Genomic DNA, 18,296 nt, shown 5'->3' with positions numbered 1-18,296 from the left:
TCATTTTTTTTCGCATAGTTATGAAGCACTCCTTCCTTTCCTAACATGTATGATATTGATTGTTTCGCCCAAAAAGCTTAGTCTGGTCCTATAGAGTGTGCAGGGAAACACATCTACCACGCCATTATCGAACAGACACCCTAAGCGCGCACACACACGCATGCGACCATCGTAAATATAAAAAGAAGTCACCGAAGATCACGATAGTCCATAACGCTGAATTGGAAGGCAGGAGAATTCGTGCATCGACAGTGCTGGGCCTCTGCTCGAAGAGTTCGTTTAGCGGCAGCTGCACGTGAAGCACTCTACTAGTTGCGTCGAAATTGTACCAGCACGGAAAGTTCTGCCAACGTACTACACATTGGAAGGATTGAATAAGTGGTAGTGCAACGAGGGCGCACTTGCAGCCAGAATTATAAAAAGTCGGAAACACTTCACCCTACCGGAGGCCAAAGAAACTGCAGCTGGAGTTTTGCATCTATATTGCACCGATTTGCATCTCTATTGATAGGTGCAACTATATACATAACCGATCGCCAAACACCAAATTGAAAGTGCAAGAAAGTATGCCATCATGTTAGTTCAACAAGTCGTACTAATTGACAAGTCTATGTCAGCGAAGTGCCGGCGAGTGCGCCCGGCGGCTTTCGGTGGCTTCCGGAGTGCGTTTGCTGAAAGCGCGTCGCAACGATCTCCATCGCTTCTTGTACGGACACCATACGCAAGAAAAAATGCTTCATTCAGATTAACCGATACGAAAGCTCTACTGTACACTCATTCTTTAACGTCGGAATTTCGTATCCTTAAACCCAGAAACGCCGACAGCATAGACGTCAGACTCTGGAGTTAACCAAACGCGTTGTGCCGCCTGTCGGAGCAGTATTGGGTAGTACAAAGACCGACTCCTTCGCACAGTTTCATGTCGGACCAAGTGCAACTTGCGAGTGCGAAACAACGATTGAGCTTAATGGTGCGTGTGCTTGCGCTTTATCAATCAGAAAAAATCCACGCCATCTCCACGAAGTGAATGCTGATTAGTGCGGCGAAGATCCAAAGCTAACTAGCGCGCGTGCCCAGTGTGCAGCAGAGCCGAGGAGTGCAAGTATGGGCTGCGCCGCTTAAGTGGCGGCGCGCCATCTAGCAGGCGTCCTTTGAATGATAGCACAACTGCGCCTCTAGCGGGAGCAATGAGAACTAGCGTACACGGCGCGAGTGACATAGCCCCGGCTATAGGAGCTTCGCCCCTAAAAAGAGCTGTGAATCTCTCTCCGCTAGTCGGACGCGCCACCGAACCGCCATGAAGTGCTTGCTGGATCACGCGACAGAACGACGAGTTGCAACCGCTTTCGGCGCTTGGCCGCTGCATCCCGCGCCCGTACCTCTTCGAGGTCCTCTTGCCGCATCCACGCTGATTCGGCTTCGCGGGCTTGTATCTCGGAGTCCGTACGACGCTGACGTCTCTCCGCAGCCTCGCGAGCTCTCACCACAGGGTCTTGGTGGCGAGCCCGCCCTGCTCCCTTGCGAGCCCTCCGCTCCGCCGCCTTGTCTCCGCTCCGCCGCCATGTTATTAGTATCGAAGCACACTGACTGACGACTGTCGAAAGAGAGAGGAAGCGCGCAGTTGGTGGATCTCTAGCGGTCTCCAATCAAACTAGAGCACGCGCCGGAGTGGAGCGAGCGCCGCATGCTACAGTTGGCTATGCTATATGTGGTTTTGCCTGCGTTATTATCATCATCAAGGCGCTCGATGAACAAGAGGAAGAAGACTTCTCTATCGCGCGAGCTGCGCCTGAAGCGGTCGCCTCTGGAACTAAGGTTACGGTTACGGCGTAACCCAGCTTAAAGACCTGGCGAGCCAGCTCCTAAAAGAATTTGTGATTGGTGACCGACCCTTGGAGTATGTGCCAGAGTACGCAACCCTAGGTCGACTACCAACAAGGGAGGCCATTGATGAAAAGAAAATTCACCGATACAAATGGGCTGAACCGTATGCAGCTAGCATTACCAGATCATGACAGGCTACTGCTGCTGTCCCTAAAACGATCACTTACAGTTATTCTGTACATCCAGGTCGTAGGGCAACAACATGTAGGGCTGCAACTTTCAGTGTAACAAGGAAACTTGAGAAAAGGTTAAGGACCACGCAGCGTGCAATGGAACGCGCAATGATGCGCGTAAAATTATCAAGATGGACGACACTACATTGAGTCGAACAACAAAAAGGTGTAGCAGATATACCATTTGATGTTAGCGAAAGAGTTGGACATGAGCCTGCCACATAATGTGTAGGACAGACTTCCGGTAACCGAAGAAAAGGATACCAGTTAAAGTCAAATGAAGGCCAGGAGGGCAGCGAATTGGATGGGGCGATAAAATTAACAAGTTCGTAGGGATAATCGCTTAAAAAATAGATTTAGACTGTCTAAACCCACTTTTAGACACTCTATAGACTGTCTAAGTCTATTTTTGTAAGGGATATAAAATCAGCGATGGCAATATAGGATTAGTAGATCATTAAGAGACGCCTTCGTCTTGCGATTGACATAAATGTAGGCTGAGAATGACGATGCTGACTAGGCGGAGATAACTGAAATTTTGCTTTCGATATTTCTGGAAATCTCCTTACTTGTTGAGGTGGCTAACGAAACGAGGGTCACCTGAATGTGCAGACACTTCTCGTCCCAACATGTTAGATCGTGACACAGTTTATGCTGCTTCATTGCCACAGCTCCTGGTTGTAACAATTTGTTAAGTCAGAGCAAGTACAGGACAACAGAAATCGCATAGCAAGCGTCGCCAACAAAATATTCATAACTTAGAAGGCTAGGGAAAAATTAGCGATCTACTTTCAACAAAAACATATCATGCTCAAGCAAACACACTCATTGTGAGAATTCCTAAATGATTGAGCACAAAAATCATTGACGATGAAACAATACAATTCTCACCATCATGCTTCACTCCTTTGCAGGATCTACTGCACAACACATGTTCACAACAAAGCCACGCCGAGAACACTTTTAAAATAGACTGTTAAAGAATTACCTTGTGCCGTAGGCTCATGCCATAAGGACGCGAAGAAAATGTACAGCAGCGCGATGTAAGAGCACGATGCTTGCTTTCCCATTTTTCGCAAGGAGCGCGTGCACTTTGTGCCATCGGAACCCACAATACTTGTAGAGGAGGTAAGCCGGAAAAATTACTGTAGAACGCTGGCAACGTTCGTAGAGCCTGATCGATATACCAAATGGCATTCCGAGCTTCTATCTCGACGCTCGAGTATCAACTGAGCACCGGTGAATGCGTGTTAAATTCTTGCAATAGTGGCCTGGAATTCTGCATAGAGGGTACGACCCTAAAAATGTCTGACGCCAAAGTTGCCTGTAAAGTATTCCGGATAAGCACGTAAAACAACGCGAAACGCACCTTATGACAGACCACAAAACTACCCTACGGTTGTAAATAAGGAATGCGAGAATAAAGGCTTGATCTGGCATCTGGAGCTTTATCAGAGAAGATTCCCATCTTGTTTGTCTGCTCGCGTACTTAACCTTGTCCTCGGGGTCTGGCGTACCCACGATACAGTGCGAATAGCCGAAACGTAGGATTTGGCGTCGCAGCCACGCATGCAGATAACGAATGCTTCATCGGACACGTACGTGTGTTCAACGGCATGTTTAACGAACAGGCCTGGTGGCGGTGCTAAAATGAGCGCCTGTCGAGGCTTTTCCAAGCTACTGCAAACATCAGATATCGTCATGCCACTCAAGCCAAAGTCAGTATGCGAGACCAACACTGCGCAACACAAACAGAACTACAAACACTCCCCGCTGTGAACTGAAGAGCGCTGGGGATATTTTCCGCCATTCCCTCGGAGCGCTTGAGGGCATCTGTTGAATAACGACGTTCTTACTACTGTTCAAGCCGCAGAGTATTCTGAATCGCGAGCGTATTTCATTGCGTGCCGTACAGAATGGACTTCGAGATAGTGGCACAGTTAAAGAAAAAGAACATAATGTAGCGGCTTCTTGCATTACAGACATCGTTCTTTATATACAGCTTACGCCACTTGAATAAAAATTTCTTAGCTATATCTTCGGCCATACCACTAGTAGAAAAAAAAAGCTCATTCATAGAGTAGCCGAGAGGTACAGAGTGCTTCTTCTACTTGCAACAAAGTAGCAACACTGATCCGAACGAGCTCGCCTTACACGCAAGAATCGGCGTATATGTTCCGTTGCACGCAAGCGTACGTTTCTCGTGCCATAAATTGCATATCTGTGTAGCACCGCCGATTCTTACATGAGTTACACCCCAGTTCGCTGCCTACTCTATCAGCAGACACCACTCAAGCTCGCTTCGCTTGGCCATCGCATCTCTTCGCACGTGACGGCCATACTGGCGGCCTTGTTCGTCGAGCACGACACAGGAATGGAAGACTGCCGAGCAATTGATATCGAAGCTGCTACATTTTATGCTCGCTACCACCGCATATGCGATAGGTGCACCTCAGGGCGTCCCGCAGATTATCAGTCACCGGTGTGCGGTCTACAGGCACAAAGGCACGCCGACGGGTTTCTCTCGCGTCTGTCACAAGTAAGTATCGCTGTGAGATAGTGAGATTCATGCCTCCGCATGGAACACAGATGAAGAAAGGCTTCTCACGTTTACAACGAATGTAACGCGAATTGCTGCATAAAAACATTGGCCGCGTATCTGCGTGCTTCGCTGCAAATGTCGTCTAAAGACGATAGAAGAGGCGCTGCGTGAGATATGGACGCCATCTGGCAAAAAGTCGGGAAACACGAGTGCTGTGTTGCGGGCTGGTAGTCCCGGCGCAGCGGCAGGCGAAGACCGGCGGTGACCAACGCGACCGGTGGGGACGCCGGCCAGCCCGAACACGTTGTCTGGCGCGATGCGCCGAAGCAGAAGAAACGTCCGCACTCAACGAGTACTCTCCACAAACACTCTTACTTACACGTCGCCTGGGTAAAACAGGAATGCCAGAGCGGCGCCCCCTGTCATTCGTACAATGCAATACTGAACCGAAACCGAAACACAACAGGAGCTTGTGCAGAGGGCACGGAGGAAGACAAGTTTCAGCGCAGTCGCATTTTCAGCGCACCTTAAGAAACTAGGGTTGTAACATAGTAGGGCGAGTAGGGCCAGAAGGACCGTCACGACGAAAACCTGCCTCCTCAGTCGTATTCGCCTGTAACGTTGGTGTGGCTTCGCGTTCCCTCCTCCGCTCCTGGCCTTTCCACAAAGCTACTGCCTAAGTACGAAGGCCCCTACCGCGTCCTACGTCAAGCATCTCCAGTTAACTATATGATTGAGCCTGTTCAATCATCTACGGACCGCCGTCGTCGCGGCCGCGAGACTGTTCACGTCGATCGACTGAAGCCGCATTATGACCCACCAGTTGTACCTGTTCCTTAGGTCGCCAGGAGGCCAGGATGGCTCCTTTTCTTCGGGGGAGTGATTTGTAACATGGTAGGGCGCAGACAAGAACGCCTGCGAAAGAAGACGACGAAGACGGTTGTTGTTGGCGCTCGCGCTTGCTCGGCTTGGACCGCTGATCGCTTCAGCTGTGGCAATCTTTTAATAAACGCGTTACTGTCTCAACGTTAAACGCATACCATCAAGGTCTTTAAAATTGCGTATCTATGTATTTTCTGTCAAATGAACACACCGCCTAATACTTACCTAGTGATGTTGCGCCTCAGATATGCGTAATGTTTGCTTTTTGATCAACAATGTACACAAGTATGAACCTATTCAGCCGTTCACGATGGCTGGCCCTTGGGCAAGTGGTTCAACTTTGGCCGAGTGGCTGAATCGAGGGACGTGCCGACAAACAGAAAGACAGACAGAAGGACAGACAGAAGGACAGACAGAAAGACAGACCAAAATTTCTGCGTTTAAGTTCCCCAAGAAAGACTATCGTCTTTAATAATCCCTCAACGCAAATACGGATGACGGGCCATGGCAACGCACTATGCACGGATCGCGGTATGCGGGTATGCAGGTATGCACCACTGGTGATTCACAGTCTCTCAGTCTTCTGGCAGAAAATGAAGTACCGGCGTCGGCGGCGTTGTCGATTGGTGAAATATCGCTACGGAAGGAAGCTGGAATCGAACCCAGGCCTCCTGCGTAGCAGTCAGCTATCCTACCACGCAGCCCCACGTGACTGGTAGAAAGGATTTCATGACGTACGCGACAGGGAAGTTGCTTTATTCATGTCATAGCCTGTTAATATTTTTCGTCATACACTCATGTCCTTCCATGCTAATTTTGGTTTATACCAATTTAAGGCGACGACCACGAGAGCACCCACACGTACACTCTACGAAAAAAAAAAAAAGAGTATAGGTGACTCTTTGCGGAGAGTTCTGACTTGCCACGTATACGACTCTCCTGAAAGAGTCACGGTGACTCTTGGTGGGCCAGAGTCGACGCTCTCTAGGAAAGTTCCCTGACCCTCTAGGGTCAGGGAACATCAGCATCTGGACTGGACGGTATTAATGCGAAACTGTTGAAAAACATACGTCATATTGCGTCGGCTTATTTTGTATTGTTATTTTCCCAATCTCTTTCAACAGGCGTCATCCCAGACGACTGGAAAGTGGGAAAGGTCGTTCCTGTCTTCAAATCCGGTAACAGAAACTCGCCACTAAACTACCGACCGATCTCCTTGACCAGCGTACCCTGCAAACTCATGGAACACGTCATTTACTCTTACGTCATGAACTTTCTCGACTCCCATAACTTCTTTCACCATTCTCAACATGGGTTTCGTAGGGGCCACTCTTGCGAAACCCAGCTTGCCATCTTCGTTCATGACCTTCATGCTAACCTTGACATAAACAAACAAACAAACCGATTCCATATTCCTTGATTTTGCAAAAGCCTTTGATAAGGTACCCCATAAACGCCTAATAATAAAACTGTCTTCCTTAAACTTGCACCCATACGTACTAAAATGGATAAAAGAATTCTTGACTAACCGCACGCAATCAGTAATTACGAATGATAAATTGTCTAACCCTCTTCCGGTGACATCGGGTGTGCCCCAGGGCCCTGTCCTTGGTCCTCTTTTATTTCTAATTTACATTAACGACCTGCCTTTGCATGTATCTTCAAATTTCCGCATGTTTGCAGACGACTGTGTTATTTATAGAACCGTTACTAACCCTTCTGACCACATCTTATTGCAAGAAGACCTCGACCACATCCTACAATGGTGTGATGACTGGCTTATGTCCTTAAACCCTACTAAATGCAAACTAATCTCCTTCACTCGTCGTCTAAATCCTCTTCGCTTTTCTTATAACATAGCTAATGTCCCTGTCGAATCAGTAACCACTTATAAATACCTTGGAGTCACCCTATCCTACAATTTGTCGTGGAACCCTCACATTGCTAGAATCACATCATCAGCTAACAAAACTTTGGGCTTCTTAAAACGTCATTTACGCAACGCTCCGAGTCATGTAAAACTACTTGCTTATACATCATTAGTCAGATCAAAGTTAGAATATGCATCTCCCATCTGGAACCCGCCCGAAGTTGGTCTCACAAATTCTCTAGAAACTATTCAAAATCGTGCAGCTAGATTCGTTCGTGCTTCGTACTCATACGACATCAGTGTTACATCCCTCAAAGCAGAGTGCAACTTACCATCTTTGTCTTATCGCCGACGCATTGCAACCCTCTCATTATTTCACAAGTTTTTTCACTCGCCCCTTCATCGCCCTCCTTACATTATCCCCGCAGCTCACATATCTCATCGCACCGGCCATGCACTGCAAGTTTTTCGCCCACGTGCCCGCACTAAAACGTTTTCTGCTTCTTTTTTTCTCAGAGCAGCTAAAGACTGGAACGGCCTTTCCCACGATGTCGCCACAATCACCTGCCCATCAAGTTTCATGCATAGCATTTCAAATGTAACTTCGCATTGATCATTGTGACAACGCAACTGATTGTATATTTACCCACCCCTTATGTAATACCCTTTCGGGGGTCTTTAAGGAAATAAAAATGAATGAAAATGAATGAAAGAGTGGAAGGACTCTTATCTGAAGGATCACGTTACCACTTATGAGGGAGTCAGACGACTCTTGCCGGTAACACTCCTGGGGGAGTCAAATGACTGACACCGAAGCGTCAAGCAACTCCACAACTATTTTAAGCTACTCATTTGACCCTTGCTCTACTTTTGCGCGACTACTGCTGAAAATAGTGAAGTATTCATTTTAAGTAAGTCCAAGAATACTTGCCGTTCTGCCCAACGACTGCAAAAAAAAGAATAGTTCAATTTTAGCATTATTTTAATAAAGCTCGTCACAACAACAAACCTTTTCCAGCAAAGTAAGATAGAAAGCGCGAAAAGATGGTCTGTCATTTCCAATTAAGAAGTTTAGGTATTCCTCATTTACATGCTTGTATGAGCATAGCCAACTGAAATGTGTGACAGATGTGCATAGTGTCATATGGTGCAAAATAAACTGCAGAAATCGGCATCACGTTTCAATCTTTATTCTTTATGATTAAGGACAAATCAAAAAGTGCCGACGGTTGGAGGCATCAGACTTGTGACTTCCTAAGCAGTCGCTCCTGTTCAGCGTGAGCACCATGAAAACGGTATCTGAAAAGCAGAACGTGATATCACGATTAGAAAATGAAATTGCAGTAAAAGTTTGCAAAATCTGCGCAAGAAGTAGTTCACACGGACCTAATGAATGCTCACAACAAAAAACAAATGCAAATAGGCATGGTAAGGAAGCAAGTTTTTTGCCGTTATCGTGTAAACCACAACTTGCAAATAGTAGCTTTTGTAACACGTCGCTTGGCGACAAACTTGCAGCACAAAATCATGTGAGCCTCTTTTAAACAGCAAACGAAATTGGTTTAAGCTCCTTTGCGTGGGTTTCACTCACCTCTTTTCCTACGTCGTCTTGTCGAACCAAAGGAAATGTAGGACCGACTGCCTCGTTCGGTTGACAGGGCGAACGCCGCTGTTGATTTTCCCACCACGAGCGGTGAGGCTCCAGACCAAGTGACACCTTCTTTTCTCCGAGTGCGGCTCTCATTTGAAATGAAGAGGCGGGAGAAGTGATCCGGGATTATGGGAATAACCAAAACATAGACACTGCTTATTTGTATTTAAAACCACCCTTTGTTCAACACACCGTTACTGTACATACATCTGACACGATTGTTTCGTTCGAAATAATTTTCCAACGAAATCAAATTTTAACGTAAAAGGCAGCGGGAACCTCTCTTGGCAATAGGCACTGGCTATGCACGACGAAAGCACTTCTTTTCTGAGAAATCGCTTCAAAATTTGGTTTCAGAATACGCACGGCTTTGTGCCAGCACATTCCGATACCCAAGCACATCCTCCGGCAGTCCGGGGCACGCCGTCAGCGGTTACTGACCGCACGTTTTACAAACGTAACCCATCCTTGAATACTCAGCACATTCGAATACGAGCGCACGAACGACACCAAGCGCGCGCGGACGCCGTCTCCGTCGAGATCAGACTTGTCATATGCTAGAATTAGCGCAGATAGCTTCCGCAGTCACGTACACTCATTGATTCTGTTATAACGCCGAACATCATCGCAGTGTAGGCAAACCACGAAAACAACAAACAGAAACGAAAGAAAGAATGCACGGCAGCGGCCGCAACCACACGCGCCGTCGAAAATCTCGAGCTTTTTCGTCTTACCGGCGAGACGTTTCCAACTTATGTGACTACTGCGTACGTGCTTTAAGCATCGTACTATATGTGCACCTCAAACTACCGTCTTTAAGCCAACAAAAACCATTATATATAGTGCCTCAAGGCGTTCTGTAGACGGGCTTTTTTTCACGTTCCCACGCGCGGAAGCACGCTGGACACTCAAGGTTGATGGAAATGTTATTAAGTAGACAAAAGCACATCTCAAAACGACATCTTGCACCTTCAGCAGTGCAGACACAATGTGCGATCAGCAAAAAGTGACCCTTGATAATTGCCCGTTTTTGCGCTGTTTGCCCTCTGCATCATGTACCAACTGGCCCCTCAGAACACCCTTGATAATTGTTTGCATCGCTCATTTTATGGGAGCTTGTACAGCAACGCGCATAACGGTGTCAACTCGTTAACTCACAGCTTTAGCGGGGCATCCGCAACAGCCCCACGGACGCAGGCTGCTGTTGGAAATGGCTGGCAGATAACTTCTGCAGAGCTGCTGCAGACACTAAGCTAAAGCTGTATAATTAGTACCTACGAAAGCAGTACACTCGCCGTTAACAGGCGCACGTTGTCCTAGTCCGCAGCTCCGCGAATATTCCGCCCTCCAAGCGTGACTTCGAGCACGGAGCCTGGAGTCAACGCCACCGAAGATGCGCATTCTTGTTCGAACACAAAAGTGCACGACAAGCAACTGACGCAAATCACGCAAACCGACGCAACGCATTCCAAAAGACCGAGCAGACTGAGAGAGGAGGCGGAGGCGCGGCGCCGCCCGGCTGGCTCCATCGGCGAGCGAGGCGAGCCACCACGCCAGAACGGCGCCGAACGGCAAACGCGCGATATGTATGGCGTATACACGGCGCCTTCATCACGGAAGCCAATCGAAACGCGCTTCAGGAGAGTCTAGTGACTCCTGCCGAAATGCTGTTTCTCTTATCTACCTTCCAAAAGGTCAAATTGAAACCCGAAGAGAGTCACGGTGCCGTGACCCTCTTCTGACTTTTTTTTTCTCGGAGTGTAGGCAGCTAGGTAGATAGGAACGGTCAAGGTGTCTTAGGACGGCAAAGAAATGCTTCGTATTTAATACACCGGAAAGGTGACGGCATCTCAATTGTTAAGAAAGCCGCTCGAGTAATGCGAGTCTTTCATTTCAGTCAACCTAGTACTTACTAAATTTTCCGCGCAATTTTTTCCCTTTAGTTTATTACCTTCGTTATTTCAGTTCAAAGAATAATTTCCATTACAATTGCCTGTCTTTTCAGCGTATGTTTGCCGCGTATCTTCTTGCATAACATAAAAAGTAATCAAAAAGGTTCATTTGATTACCATTTCCTTTACGACTTCGTAATTTGCGGAAGTGAAGTTGCGTAGTAGTAAGTCTACATGTCTTGAAATGACCATCACACTCACCCTAGTGGCGATAAAATAGGACTTGATGCGCACACAGTAAAGAAAGCGACAGGTTCTTCACACATCGCTTACGAAATTGGTGATCGCGATTACCCAAAGTGACTTTGCAAGTTGCTAAGCATATCAGCAAATGTAACGTTGGACATACGCAGCGTACCCGATAAATAAACGACAAGCTTCGATTTTGCAAGCTTCCACTCGTGGCATATTATTGGAGATACGTTTATTAAGAACAGATGAAGCGGTCAGTCGTGCACTAAAGCTAAACGTCCTGCTCGAAGATTGTCTTTAAATGTGTGCTCATGTAATAGAAATGATAGACAGTGCGACCGCTGCCTCCTACAACAGAAACCCTACGTTGACCTTGGGTTTCTCTGGCGGAATCCCAGGCAGTCTCCCTTTACACCGCGTTGTTGCACTTGCTAGGCGCCGTCATCAACCACCGGCGCATTTATCATAATAAGGCTACGACCTATAAGACAACTTTCTTACTTAGACAGCCGCGATGGCTACTTCATGAAGAGGCTCATTTATGTTTATTCAACCACTTAGATTTCATTTCAGCGCAAGTTCTGATGTCCGAATCTGCGGCACCGCGAGACACCACTTGAAATGGTCAACGATTCTGTGGCTGATGAACCGTAACTAGCCACTTTGCTAGAGTCTATAGACCTTATGCAAAATTGCTGCCATCGGTCGGAGGTTTGACCAATCTACCGATTCGGCGCCATGTTAGAGGCTTGTGTCCGAATCGTATTGCTGTCGCTGCTATAACTCCTTGCTTGTATCTGCTTTGATAGTTAAAGAACCGAGGCATAAAAGCGTCAGATGAGTGTGTAAAGGCCTGTACACGTTACCGGCATTTCCTAGTTGACGGTTATTACATGTAAAGAACTGCCTCACAACGCGAACGAAGGTACAGGTTTGTCACCGAGTCACATGCAGGCTTGCCGTCGCCGAGAATGAAGCTTTGCGCTAGGTTACAAATTTGGTCTGTCTGTTTTCAGTGTAGCGAATAAAGGGTTGTTAGCTATCTCAATATCATGCGTGTAGTGTAGGATGGTTGGGAAGAGGCTTGAACGCGCGACACGGCTATGCACATTGATGACGGTAAGAAAGTACTGTTGACCCAATTCAAAGCGCATTTCATAAGGGACAGCATATGTCGACCTGATGTACTGTCCAACTAATTTTAAATAAAACGTTGTCCACTTTTCTATTTTTGAAATAAAAAATATTTACATTCCGTAGTCACTGACGTATGTTATGTATAGAATTACCGCACGATTAAAATGTAAAAACATTCCGCATCTCACGCACGTGAAAAGTGAACATAGATGCCAATCAGCTGGTATTTTATTGAATACCTTTCCACATGTGCTCCTATATAACACGATACGCCAAGAATATTCGCGCTCATCGTCGTTTTCGGGACCTACTGGTGCCCTACAATTCCAACCCGACCCGTTGCGAAACCACCTTAGCGCGTAACCAGCGGTAGCACACCCACGGTCGAATGTAGCACATTTCCCGGAACAGCATTTTTTTTTAGTTTTATAAGAAAAGTTCAAGTTAATGTCACCAGCCGCGCAGGCATGCGCGAGTAGCCGCGATGCAGCTTTGAAGCACGTACAGAGTCGTCCACATTACCTCACTAGTATTCAAGACCTCATTGAAGCTGTTGTTTTATACATAATTCGGAAAATCATTACTGTGTTTGTCGACACCATGATTAGACGTTCAAAACGGGCATTGCACTCGTGAAGTACAAGAAACGTTCTAGTTTTACCGGTTTGAATACTAATGAGGTGTTCAGCTTAGATGTGGTCGACCCTGTACATGAAGTGGGTTTGTCTGTGCCTGCAAGCTCACGGCGCGAAAACTGTCTCGTTCCCACGTGACATGATGAGTGCCGATGCTGTCACAAAGTGCATATACGATGTGAGAGTGAGCAACTGGGCGTGTTGGTAATGCATGATTTGAATTTGTAGGCGCAAAGAAGACACGGACGAGAAGGGAGACGCACACACAGGGCGCCACTGCCAAGAATGTTTGTTTGAAACATTGTTGGCAGTAGCGCCCTGTGTGTGTGTCTCCCTTCTCGTCCGTGTCTTCTTTGCGCCTACAAATTCGAATCAAAGAAAGTGCATATATTAGGAACGGCGAACGTACACGGCGTTAGTCGTAAGCACTAGCCGGAGCAACGGAACGATCTGCTGATTCTCGTCGGCCGCGAAGAAATCAACTAATATGAAGGTTAGTTTCCTGCAAACCTCTTTTCAGCATCCCAATTTCCTCAATGTGAGCAACGCGGCACACGAAAATATGTTCGCATTACCGTTCATGTCAGCCGCCCCACGTTGATACGCACGCTCGTGTGTGCACATGCGGAATTTGTTGTAATGCGAGCTTTGCCTTCAACATGGCGGAAATGCGCACGGCGGCCGATAGATGGCAGCAGATCGTGCATAACGTCTGGCTGGTGGCTCCTGTTGAACAACTAGGCAGATAAGCGAATATTTTATAATTGAAAATGGATGTTTAATTTGTATTGTTCTATGGACCATAGGCGTGCGCACGGGCCGCCCTCCCCCCCCCCTCCCCCCTCCCCCCCCCGCTGATGAGGAGCCCTGCGCACGCCTATGCCTATGATGTTGTGAAAAACTTCCTTTTTTTTAAGCACTTTCTGAAGAAAATTTGTTGTATCGCTTCGTAAATCAAACTCTTTATTCTATAAAATTTAGAGGCTCTATTTCTATTTCTTAAGTGTAACAGATTTGTCCAGATCGTATGGGAGCTTCAGAAATGAGAGCATTCTTTCTTGTTTTTACCTGTACCTTAATATGGAACTTCGGTAATTCGCTCCCTGTTAGCCGCTGTTGCTGTCTGTTTTTCTTTTTTTCTTGATTCCTCTTTTTCTGCAAAAATAGCACAATAGTGGTGTATCTGGATGAGACAACATTTTTACGCGGACAAATTAAACGCGGAGTCATTCACTACATCGCGCATCATAAACACGCATTTTTGCGACAAAGAAAAGCACGCAATTTAATGAAATCTGGAAGTGACCCTAATCCTTGACTTGGGTGCCTGGTAGTGGAGCTCACTTGTCGGCGTTCGTGCGCCCTGGCGTATTCCTTAGTGGAGACATCGACGGCGTCACGTGTTCAATGCTAGTGAGTCCACCAAACCTGTTCTAGTGCACTATACCACGCCAAACACAGAAGAGAACTGGTGCAGTAAGCAGGCACGCACGAGGCAGAGGAGGAGGAAGGGCCAGGCGCGTGACACCTGGCGAGCGCCGGAGCAAGCGCACCATGCGCTAGCCCTGTCCTGTGATGAACGCGAGGCGAAGGCTGTGTAACCCGGCGGCGCAATGTGAGGGAGTGCCGGGAGAGAGAATGCGGCGAGGAGGACGTGACGTCAACACGCCAGGTGTTCGCGGTCCTTTAGCTTATCTTAAGTTTTGACGTATGTTACTGTACATACAAAGTTTAGCCTAACTCGTTCTATCCCGTCTATACACGTTTGCGGCGTTCATGTGCCCTGGTGTATTCCTAAAAAATCACAGCATATTGACGGAGTGAATGATGATGAGTGGGCGAAGCTGCGGAGGTTCATCGGTAAACCGTGAATCTTCCGTGAATTCTGCCCAGTACATCATCACGGACGTGAGATCGGGCGCGTTTATACTAAAGGTTCGATGAGTTATGACGACTTGCAGCTCACTTTAATTTTACATGTACGCTGTGAATTTCCATTGTTTAGAAAACCATTGCTTTAGAAAAATCTGGCGTCTTTCGTTAAGCAGCTGGCGTCTTTTCGTTTTGCTTTAGAAACATCTGGCGTTCTTTCGTTTTGCTTTTAGAAAACATCTGGCGTCTTTCGTTGGTTTATTTCATCAATCAACGGCGTTTTGAACAAAATTTTTATTGTTTATTCACGCACAGGAGAAATCTCACCAGGCACTACCTTGGAGGTAAACAATGGCTGCTAATGGGAATGAGAGACAGAAGAAGTCGGCTTTTAGCTAACACTTACACTTCTACTTCTACTAACGTTTCCTACTGGAACATGCCAATGGCTGCTAATGGGGAATGAGAGACAGAAGAATTCGGCTTTTAGTTAACGCGCACGCTGCGAATTTTTTATTGTTCAACAACGCACAGGAAAAATCTCCCACCGGCACCACCTTGGAGGTCAAAGCGTAAGACTTGTTACGGACTACGACTACTACTACTACCTGCTACTACAACGACGACGACTACGAGGGACGAACGGGTGCCGCCTTAAGGAGCTTCGCCCCTAAAAAGGCAGGGGAAAGCCCTGCCTTTTTTAGGAAGATGGAAGCTTGTGACAAAAAATTCTTAAACAGGGTTTGTGTGCTGGAGCCTATGCTTCGACAAGCGGGCATGCCTTCTTCGAGGCTGCAACAGTTACAGCCTTGAAGACAAGTCCGCTTGTCGAAGCGTCGACTCCAGCATACCTTCCTGTGCTTGGCTGTACTTTTAATAAGCTTGTGGGCAACACCATTTTATGGCCCGCAGGCCTGTGCTGGCTACTCCGTTGCAGTTGTTATCCTGAAACCATCAGCTTCACATGGGCTTTCTGACAAAGATTGGTAGGCAGATAGTGAACGCTTTTAGAGTCAAGGTGCCTTATACCCCTGTCACACGGCAAATATAATGTCATTTACAGCGAATGCCATTCGTTTGTAATGTCATTTGTTTGCTTTCACACGGGGAAACTAATACCATTCGATGAAAACAACATTTTCTGTGGAATGAGGTGACATGACACATTCGCTTTCGGACAGAATCCGTAGTCTCTACGCCAGGGACCTTTTAAGGAGATGGTTACTGAATTACGTCTTATGAGGAACCGCTTTATTCAGACGTGCTCGAGCCGAAAACACATTGATGATTATATATAGAGATGGCGAAGATGCACAAATGATGATGATATGTAAAGAGAATGAAGAGTCATTCACATTTCGCGCTCACTAGACTGGATCCAAAACTGTAGAAGACTGGATCCAAAACTACGACCTCGTCAGCGACTTGAACAGGTCGCACAACCCACAGAAGTTGCGCAATGTCCCCTTTCACCTGTCTGATGTGGCGAAAACCTGGTACTGGAGCCATCAACCAGATCTTCCCGAATGGGACACGTTCGCGCAGCACCTTCGTCAAATTTTCGGTTCCCCCACAGTTTGCGCTGAAGCAACAAAGAAGAAGCTTGCTGAACGCATTCAGCTACCCGGTGAGTCTCCTCGTACAAGAACATCCTCGTACATTGAGGATGTTCTTGCATTGTGCAAGCGTGTAAACGCCACCATGTCCCCGACCGACCAAATACGCCAGATTATTAAAGGCATAAACACCGTCGCCTTTAGCGCACTCGATACGCAAAATCCTGTCACCACTCAGGATGTCATCACCATTTGCCAACGACTTAAATGAGGAACTCCAGACTCTTCGCCTATGCTGCGATGCCGCCGACATTCGTCTTCGTGCGACCCTTTACTTGCGTACGCTGATTCGCGACATCGCTCGTGAAGAGCTTCACGGGCGCTGCTCTTCCAGCGCTCCGGAAACTGCTCTACCTTCTGCCCAAACCGGCTTGCGAGACATTATTCGGCAAGAGATCGCGGCCGCATCGCGTCTGACGGGTTCCGACGGCCCCATGCGCTCGCCAGGCGCCAACGTACGCTGAAGTTGCGGCGCTCTCTGCTGCCACCACCGTCCCTGTACCTACACTAGGAGACCATGCACCTGTGCTTCTTTGTCCCCGCCGGCTGGTGCACAGCCTTACTACACCGCTCCGCGCCCTCCTCGACCCATATGTTGCTACTGTGGCTATCGAGGACACATCTCCCGTTTTTGTCGAAGGCGCCAACAGGACGGGCAACGCGGCTACGTTCCCGGCGAACGCGCAGGCATCCGTCCGACCACCAGCTACCAAAGGACGACCTACCGCTCTTCCTACCATCGTTCACCTTATCCTCCCTACCGTCCTGATATGGCTGTGAATTCACGTGAGTCTCGCCGCAGGTCACCTTCTCCACGTCGCCGTTCAGTGTCGCCTCTGCGACCCGCCTCCCATGTCACGAACGCTCACTCGGAAAACTCCCCGATGTAGTTTTAGGAGGGGAAACTGCATTCACCGGACAGCCGTTCCTCCAGAGCGACCATCGAACTTGTTAGTAGTGTTTGTAGAAGGTGTACGCGTCGAGGCTCTCGTGGACACTGGCGCTGCCATTTCGATTATTCGTGCTGATTTTTGTTTCCGCCTTCGAAAAGTGACCACGCCTTACTGCGGCCCACCTCTTCGTACAGCGACCAACTCTATCATTCGTCCATTGGCACAGTGTACGGTTCGTGTCTGCTTAGATGGCATTCGTCATCACATTGTGTTTGCGGTATTTCGTGAGTGCACATACGAACTCATTTCGCGGTAGGGTTTCCTATCTTATGCCTCCGCTTCCATATCTTGTGATCAGCGTCTCATACATCTGAATGCCACTGACTCTTCGCCTGAACACGAAGGGCGCATTCGCCTTGTCACCAGCTCAGATTATGTTCTTCGGCTATCTATAGAAGAGATAATAAGCGTTAATTCCAACGGCATTGTGGATGGCGATGTCCTCATTCTTCCTTATGCCATACCCTGTCTCGAGGCATTGCGATTATTCCAGGCCTTATTCGCCTCTCTGACGGGTCTGCCTTCCTTAACGCTTTAAATCAAACCCCCGAATCTTTACTGCTGCCTTGTGGATCAACCATCACTTGCGCGGTCGACACTCATCCCGTTGTGACTGTTGCCCTTCCGAGCCAAGAACTACCAGAGTCAACTTCGCCGCCACTCAGTGCCTCTTCCACACTTTTGTCGGCAACCACAAGCCCTGAACTAACACTTGCAAGGAGTCAAGATTTACTCGCCCTATTGAACCGACACCGTTCTTTGTTTGACGTGAATTCGCCCGTCCTCAGCATGACTACCGCCGCTACCCACAGCATTCAGACTGACGGCTCCCGTATTATTCACCGGCACCTATATCGCGTGTCTCTGGCAGAGTGCAAGATCATTGAGGAGAACGTCTCAGACATGCTACAACGAAACATCATACGTCCTTCCTCGA

This window comes from Rhipicephalus sanguineus, chromosome 8 (assembly GCF_013339695.2).
Source record: "Rhipicephalus sanguineus isolate Rsan-2018 chromosome 8, BIME_Rsan_1.4, whole genome shotgun sequence".
In the NCBI taxonomy this organism is placed as follows: Eukaryota; Metazoa; Arthropoda; class Arachnida; order Ixodida; family Ixodidae; genus Rhipicephalus; species Rhipicephalus sanguineus.
The sequence above is the reverse complement of the archived record's forward strand: the minus strand, read 5'-3'. Positions refer to the sequence as shown.